Raw genomic sequence first — 8,816 nt, 5'->3', positions numbered from 1 at the left:
CTAAGAAAAAGGAGGCTTGCCGTTGTACAGAAGGATCCTGCGTTGATGCTTTCGAGCCATTGTATAGAAAGAGATCGAAGGCTCAGGAATACCACGCCAGAACCGCACTCAAAACAATACAAAGAGAGATGCGTAATAACTCATGCACACACACACACACACATGGACATATCAGAACGGAAGCTGTGTGTGGGGAAAGCTTTTGTCTCTCTCCCTTTCGCAGCATCGTTGCGTAGTGTGGCTCGTGGTTTAGGACGGGCGAGAAAAACGTCTACACCGGCAACACCGGTTGCACCGGGCGACAGGTGCGGGATGAAAATCGATGAAGGGAGCAAGGGCTTTACTGCTCGATTTTTCCCACGCTCTGTTCGCCTGCCTGGGATGCTGCGGTGAAATTGTTGGCAGCCGTGTATTTTCCTACCTGCTGCCCTTTACCCATACCTGTGCGTGTGAGTGATGAGCTTTACATGGCGGCACGCGTTAAGCTGCGGATGATAATGCGGACATTTCATTTGGCATTGGCATGTTACATCGGATATCACCAGCACTTTGTGAATGTGCTGTTGTTTTCCACCGGAACAAAACTTGCCCCACAATCGTCGTCGTGTACGAGAAGGTGGAGCAGAGGACAAAACTTTCGAGTACTTTAATTGAAATAATTTGATTAGGCTCACTCGCCGTAGCGTCGATCCCCAAAAGCCTCCGAGGGACCCGAGGACAGCAAGGCATATCTTTCGGCCGTCAGCATGCAGAACAGCGTAACGACTCACTTCGGCACAAGTTGTAAAGCTTTAATTAGATTTTTCCGTTTTATGTTCGTCTCCTGTCGGTTGCGGAGCACAAAATTGCGCCGTTAATTGTATTAATGAGCTTTTTTTTGCCTCCACAGATGCTTTGGTATTGTAAAGCGCAGAAAGTTGTTTTGCGAGCGATTCGCATTGTTGGTTTGTTAGAAAGTGTGTAGAAAGTTAGAGAGCTTCGGCTGATAGTTTAACAAAACGCCCCAAAAGCAAGATGCGTTCGAGCAGTAGTCGAGCAGTGCTTCCACTAAGCGCCTAAAGGCATGCAACTGAGTGTTGCTGTGTGTTTTGTTACAGAAAAGCTCAAACGTACAATTTAAATTCAATTTATTTGCAACCTAATTGTAGAGTGCTGAAACTAGTCCCAAAGGAACGTGGCAGGGGGTTCTTAAATTAACTAAAAAACAGCTGACCTACTGGTAAATAATTAATTGCTGTGCTGAAATTGAACACTGAAACCAAAACCAAAAGAAGAAAAAGCAAACCTAATTGCCCTTACGATCCAATATCCAATCTTCACGTCATTAGCACAGCCTGCCGGAGGGACGGGATTACGATTAGATGGGGGTTTTGCATTGTATAAAACTGTCCCCTATTTTCTAATCTCCCTTCCCAGCACAAGTACTTTCGGGTGAAAAGCCAACTGAAAGGTTTCGAAATTTCTGTCGCACTACTAGCGGGGCTTGGGTTTTTGTCTTGCATGTGCCTCCCAAACTGTGAATGTCACGCGGAGACACGTACGAATGAAGCCAAACGCAGACGAAAACGGGGTTTGTTGGAGGAGTAGAGGTGTTGCGTTGGATTTTGCGAGCCCTCTGCTGACGTCACAGTGGTCGCATCTGGTCTGCAGCATCTGTGGTTTGCTTTCGAGCCTCCCCCAGGGCAGCACACTTCTGAATGCATTCGTAGTGCAATGCAGATGACGTTGTGTCACTGTGTGTGAGAGTATGTATCTGTGCTGGATTATGGCAGATTTGTACACCTTATTGGGCGTGTGTTTTGTGAACAATATTTAAACTATTCAATCGAGGGAAAGAAAAATGGTTAGGCTTAGTAATATAATGCCCCATTCAAGACTGGCGTGTGTTTGACTGCTCAGGAATGAAGTACACAGCCTACAAGTGCCCTGCAAACCGGCACCGATGTGTGCCCGAGTGGGCAGGTGCGAAGCTGATGCAGATAATATTTCATGGCAAAATCGACTTCTGCAGATGAAGCGCAACACACGCGCCTCTTTGGGGTTGAGCACGGTCCAGGCTTTGCAGGTTGTCGATTTTGGTGCAATCCGAAGGACGAAACGGTTTAATGCTGACGAGAGTTGGTTCTGATTTTGATTTTATGGAGCGTTTTTTTTAAAGAGGAGATTAAATCAACGTACTTTATGCAATCGTGATACACATCAGACGTAGAGTAGACGTTAGGGTTGACGAAATCAAACTTGGGGGAGCCGTTTGTTCCTTAACGTTTTGTTGCGTATTTCATGTCAATTAATTGGCCGTGCAGTCGTAATTGGAGGGGTTTTGCATTGAGCGTATGATTATACACTTCCATGGTCTGGATGCTTGAGCCGTGGGGCTTATTGTTGAGATTTTAAGCCAACGGAACGATACGGAATGTTTGCATTGCCCTAATTAGCCGCAGACTTGCGCGAGTGAAGTGCAGAAACGTATTGCAGCAGCAAGAGTGGAGTTTTTCGCTTGTAGGGGTACCATAATTGTTGCGATTTAATTATCTTTGAACTTTTTGTAATGTTGTATACATACTTTAACTAGTGTTTGAATGTTTTAGCTGAAAATAAAACATGCAAAATTAATCTCTGCGCCTCCATGCCAGAAAATGTGAGCTACTAGGCGCCTCCATGTGGTTAAAAATATATTTTCTAAATTTATTAAATATTTCATTTAATAAGGGTTTCATTAGGGTTTAATTACAGTAAAATTGATCCATAGTGCCAGTAATAAGATTCAACCAAAGGCTGCTTTCGAAGTAATTCAAGTTAGAAAATAGAACAGAGCCATTGATTGACAACCCGAAACGACACAGTGCTTTCGGAGTCAGTGGACCCGAAGCCGGGCCTCATCATTGTTGCATTAAATTATGTAGCAAATGAATCGGAAGAACTACTGCTTCTCAGCAGCATCCAGTAAAACGGAGCGACCGAGGATCGTTATAAAAAAACGAGCTTAACGAGCACTACACGAGAGGGGGGCAGCCCTGTTTACCGGCAGCTCTTCCTTTCGCAACACATTCTCCCGCAGAGAAGCAACAACGTGGAAAGCAATGTAGCCCTAGCAGCGAGGGGCACAATTAGGAGCGGAAGAAGGGCAGGACACGTACAACAGGCACTATTTATAGAACACTCGTTACTCGGGGCGCAGACGGTGCATGCTGTGGTGGGCCCGTCCGTTCTCGCCACCCAGCTCCGCTGCTCAGCTCCTGCACGGGGACGAATGAAAGTTGGACATCATCAGCTCCGTTGCGCAAAATTTAGACATTCATTTATCTTCTGGCCATCTGAGTTCTGTGGATGGAATTTATGAAATTGGAAGTGACGGGGTAGGAGGGCGGGGAAGCATTTCATAGAAATGGCAGCGGGAAATGAAAGAGTTATTTGCAGCTTTTCCAGCTCCTGCAACGGCTTGATATCTTCATTCGGTGAAGAGTTTTGCGTTGTTTTATCATTAATCAGGGTGGTTTGAAATTTTATAAAAAAAACTCCTTCTTTCTGCAAGGAATGAAATGGTGTGCTCTCTGTCTTATTATATTATCCATTATTCATGCACGAATGTGTTAAAGATAGCGACATCGTCACGTGTAAGCGAATTGTGCTCAAACAACGGTGTGAACGATAATAAGCGGTTGGTTTTTTTTCTGCTTTCAGCCCACCTTCTCAATCGCAATTAGAGCATCGGCCATCGTGAGCCGAGTCGTGCTTTCACAAATCATATCGCTGCACACTTAATGTACTTGGATGGAGCGGAGCCACTGCCGGGAAGCTCCGTGCCGTGTTTTGCTGACGTCACAAGTTTGTTTTCTGCAGCGCTTTGCGGCGTACTGCTTCTGCCTTCGTTTGTTCATTATTATTCCTACCCGCTGCCACACGCAGCATAATTTTATTCCGTGACGTGCCCTATCATAACAGGCCCAGGTGAGCAGGGAGAGTGAAAAAGGAAAGCGATGGATGGAAAAAGAAGGTTAGAAGTTTATTTTAAAACCATTCTTTTTGTGTGGAAAAGAATTAGATTAATACAAATTATTCAACATAAATGTGTAAGGAAATATGTGTAACATTTCATTAAAACGTCATAAATCATTCAAAGCACGCTAAATGACCGGCTTTCAGGAAGACATAAACCATAAACAGTAGCATAGTTAGCAACAAATCTCCGGTAGATATTTCCACGAAAAACTACTTTGACTCCCAAATTCCATCTCTTTTTCCCACACTCACACACACACTCACACTCTAGCGTACACACTCATAGCAACCACTGTCGTCATAGTTATCATGTGAGCATGCCGAAAAAAACAGCAATTTTCCCACCCATTCCTTCAAGCTCCATCGCCACCGCGCTCAATCACGTGGCGGCCGTATTGTATTTTCGCACACAGCGTGTTTCGCTCTTTGTTTCGCGTTGGTGTGTTGGTGGGGTTTGCACGTATTTTTGTATGTGTGTGATGCATGTTATTGCAAGGGATTAGGGCAGTGTGTGGCGGCGTTCTTTACGAGCCGAACTACTGTGAGATAGTGTGTGTGTGAGAGAGAGAGAGAGTGAGAACCTTTCCGGAAAAAGTCTAGTACTGCACACTCGCTCTCTGAGTTACTGGGGCGGTTAGAAAGAGAAATAGAACAGCTTTTCCTCCTTGTGGTGCAGATATTGCAGGATTATCCTGCTGTTGAGGGAAAACTACCAAACAACTCCCCCCGTGAGTTACTGTTACTGAGAGCTCCATACGACGTCACCGGTACCCTCAGTGTTGTAATGTGAAAGCTCTCCGCGTTTGAAGAGAGCTTAGGGAAGCTTTTCCGCCCAGCTCTGAGCCTGAAGCGACGAACTCCCCAACGAGGGAGAGCCATCGGGAGCAAAAACCGGATGAGACCTGGTGAGCACCCTGTTAAAACAATGCCGCTCTTTCTCTCTCTCTCAAACGATGCCTCCTAGTTGCAGATTGATGCCTGCGAGCTGGAAGTGTTTTGACCGTGGTCACAGTTTACGCAGTGTGTTCCCTCGGTGAGGATCATCATCGGTGTCAATTTTGGCTTCCGCCCGTACGCTGGTCATATAATAGTTTCTGCAACTGCGGATCCGCTTCCCCTTGCTGGCTGTGGGCTGCATTCTTCGTCTCCCTTCTTTCTACCCTCCGTACGCGTAAGAATTGAATGTTATTTGTTTCGGAGTGAAAAAGTGAAAAAAAACAAGTGAACAGATAAACAACAGACAAAACCAAAAGCACACACAAATCTCGTAACAAAAGTCTCCCTGAAGCCGGACCTGATGCCCGGGGATTCGCAAAACATGTGTGGGAGTGTGTGTGCAAAAAAGCTTCCCCCAGTGTGCGTGTGTGTGTATACATGTGCGAATTAGTTGCTGTGGCTCGATGAAGCGTCGACGGTAGCTAATGTTGTCGACTGCAGTGAAGTTGGGCAGTGGGCCAGGGCCCAGCCCAGCCCGCCTAGCGTGGGAAAAACCGGATGAAAACCTCCTCCTGGCAATGGCCAGGGGAGCTACAACTCAACGGTGCAGGATTGTAGTACTCGGCAAGTGATAAAACCGACTGCTGCTGGATGCTGTGTAGCTTGCCTGCGCTAAACTGTTCACAAAGCGCCTAAATGTAGGCAATCGTTTGTTAGAAGGTAACGCTACAGGAAGGACAAACACACACTCGTGTACTTGTGTATGGAGGAGGATTGCTTCAATCGTTCGTGCTGTTGTTTAGTGTTCACGTTTTGACGGATGAGTGGAAATAAATCCCCGCTTCCCGTTTCAACATTCGGCTCAATCAACGAGCGCAATTGTAACGCTGTACCACGCGCCCCGTTCGAAGGTCGTTCGAAGGAAAGCAAAAATGGAAGCTGCGCTGGAAGCACAGTTTACTACTTACTCACACACACACACACACACGGACAGACAGTTGCTGAGTGAAATTATTCTCGGAACTTACCAGTACCAGCACTCCAACGCTCCCTTCCAGGAATTGGGCAGTGCGTGCGTACGCTTCGATCGCGTACACAAGCTGTTTGCGACGGTAAAACGGTTTCGTTGTCAAAAGAAAAATCAAACGCACCTAAAACGATAGAAACGATTCCACCGATTGTCGATGTCTGTGGAGCCGTGGCGTTCCTCGAGGTGTTCTTTCCACCACCGTCGGTTCGGAAGCTGCTAGGTCCAGCGATGTTTTTGTTCTGCAACAATGGCCGTGCGAAGACAATCGTCCGCCGTCCGCCGTATCCTTGAAAGCTGCGGTCCCTTTTTTTCGGCGTGTGCCTGTGTGTGTGTGTGTGTCTCTTCGTTATGCTCGCTTGCTGTGTGATTCAAGCGTGCGAACGGGAAATGGAAGGAAAAAGCCGTTCCGTTCTTGGTAAGCTCCTTCACGCGCCTACAGTGAGCAGCCTCCAGGCGTAGTGTCCTTGTACTTGAGCTGAAGGTTTTTGTGTGTTTGTGTGTGCTCGTTTTTCTGCAAATCATAAACGCACATCCCTTCAGGGAGAGAAGCGCGGCTGTAGGGTGGTAGGTGGATAGTTTTTTTTGTTTTGCTGCTTGAGCTTTTCATTCTTCCCCCCCCCCCCCCTGTTCACTCCTTTAGTTTGATGGACCGACGAAGAGTTTCTTGAGTGGTAGAACGCGCAAAAGGCTCTGTTTTTATCATCCTCCGACTGCGATTTGTAGCACTTGTTATGCAAAGTTTTATTTTTTGTTGCTCTATCCTGCTCGCCTTCTGCCTCTTTGCGACTAAGAGAGACTAGAGACAAAAGAAACGGCGGACCTGTTGTTCGACACTTTCCCGGGGCGTTTTCTAATTTCCCACAGCGGTGGAGGGTGTGGAAAGTATTTTTTGCTACTACTGCTTCAGCCACCACTATTTATAATCATTTCAGGCCCTTGGGCAGGGGGGTGGAGAACGTTAAATGTAGGATAAAATCATTTCATCACTCTTGCTTTTGTTGCGTGTACGCGAGCAAAAAAAAAGTTTGTGTTTGTGTGTTTTGATTTATGAAGTGTCTTAAATCAACAAACGGGAGGTGGAGAAGGGTTGGGGCAGTTTTGCCTTCTAGGAGCGATGGATTGTGGGGGCTTAAGGAATATATTATCGTTTAATTTGTAGTGGACGTGTTTTTGATCGGATTGTACCAGTAGAGGGGCAATGACAAATTTAACAGTTTGCTCCATTACTTGTACAACAGAATAACAGCTATGTCATAATAATCATCATTTTGAAGAAAAAGAAATTTTGCAATTTATTACATTTTGGAGTGTTTTGTTTCGAAGTATGTGCTAGTACTGAAACCCTCTTACCATTTTTTTCTTCTTTTTTTTTCAGTTCTATGCCTTTTGAATGTCTCTTTTTTTCTAAATCAAAAGAATATTTATGTCATTTTTTTGCATTTAACAATGGTGTAAAATTAATTTTTTTAACAGCTTCCTAGTTAATTTAAAAAAGCTTCTAGTTGATTAGGCAACACTTCAATGACTGAATGTATTTATGTTTCCTAATACTCATATAAATACTTTTGCTCGCATAAATTTCTTAATGAGACTCATTACTACGCAAGAAAGTAACGAGACAGGATTTTACAGGGTTTTTCATAGTTGTGGGAGACTTCCGTGACTCAATTCTTATTGGAAGTGAACTTTATATGATCTGAATTGGACTATATGGCATTATTTTTGGATAGACCCCTTGGAAATTCGTATTAGATCTGTCCAACATCGGTACTATCGAGAACAAATCCCATGGCATAAAGTTCTTTTCCCCTTAAGAAATAGTCAATAAAGAGTTTCCCGTACGAAAGAGTCATAGTCCCACAACTATGAGAACTCCTGCAAAACCCTGTAATAATCGTTGAGTAGCCCTTCGCAGTTACTTCAATTATTGGCCTGGAGAGTTAATAACTAAAAACCTTGTATATACTAAGAAAACGTTCTATGGATAAATAAAAAAAAGACTTCTTTGTGTTACTGTAAGCTAATTAAAACAGACCAAAAAACCACCCATCACTGCTCGAAGCCGTACGTACTGCTTCTGTTCCGGAGCTGTGCACAGCTCATGTTTCACAAACCGTCCATCTCGTACGGTCCATCAGCCGAAGCCATTGGCCCCTTGCGATCGGTACGAATGCGTGCTAATAAAACTAAAGCTCCACAGTCGGCTGTCACATTCGGCCGCTCATCGTTACTAATTTGCGAACCTGGTGCGACTGTTTGTTTTTTGTTTTGTTTTGCTTTTCGCACTGCCGAAGGCCGGATTGAAGCCCCGGACTCTGCGGTGATCTTACGCTTGCTTGGAGTTGAGCCGAATTAGACTACCAAATGAGTGTCGCATACTGTATCCTGAATCCTTTCCGCAAAGGGGGAGGAGCAGTAAGATGGTGGCGAGATTGGCGAAACGAGCAGCGATGCATGAACGTCACCTTGTGGAAAAGTGGTAAAATCAATGTGACAAAAATGGCATATAAGGTTAGCTGGAAGAGATATTTCTTTATAGAGAGCCTTAAAGCTTGTTTTTTTTTAACATGATTTGTCACGAAGTACAGTTTAAATATTCTCTAGAAACAGTAAAAAGGCATTTTTGTACTAAAAATTGCATACATTTAGGCGGTAAACTTCAACCATAGCCAAGTAAAAGTTCATTGTACAAATATTAGCATACATTTAGGCGGTCGACTAAAAAAATCTTCCGATAAATGCTTTACTAAGCAACACAATTCGATGATTTTTGCCAAGTTGGTAAAAAAATGCAAACCCATCAAAACCGCATTTTAATATCTGCACACACACACACACACTCGACTTAGTT

At 44.6% G+C, this 8,816-nt stretch overlaps 2 protein-coding genes across 4 annotated transcripts in view; one reads left to right on the top strand and one right to left on the bottom strand.

The window, feature by feature from the left end:
• Positions 1-8,816, bottom strand: part of LOC121600689 (lipase member H) — a 43,979-nt gene that overhangs the window by 3,144 nt on the left and 32,019 nt on the right. The window lies entirely within an intron of this gene.
• The window catches only part of LOC121600687 (secreted protein C), a 50,048-nt gene continuing 46,254 nt past the window's right edge, over positions 5,023-8,816 (top strand). The window contains exon 1 of one of the 3 annotated variants that reach the window (XM_041929537.1): positions 5,023-5,164. The gene's annotated coding sequence lies outside the window, so the exon portion shown is untranslated. Of the gene's footprint in view, positions 5,171-5,199; positions 5,656-8,816 lie in introns of those variants that run through there. The other 2 variants (XM_041929536.1, XM_041929538.1) reach the window with 2 other exon arrangements.

The sequence above is a fragment of the Anopheles merus genome, chromosome 3L (genome assembly GCF_017562075.2).
Source record: "Anopheles merus strain MAF chromosome 3L, AmerM5.1, whole genome shotgun sequence".
NCBI classification, from domain to species: Eukaryota; Metazoa; Arthropoda; class Insecta; order Diptera; family Culicidae; genus Anopheles; species Anopheles merus.
This window is presented reverse-complemented; position numbering and strand designations above follow the sequence as displayed.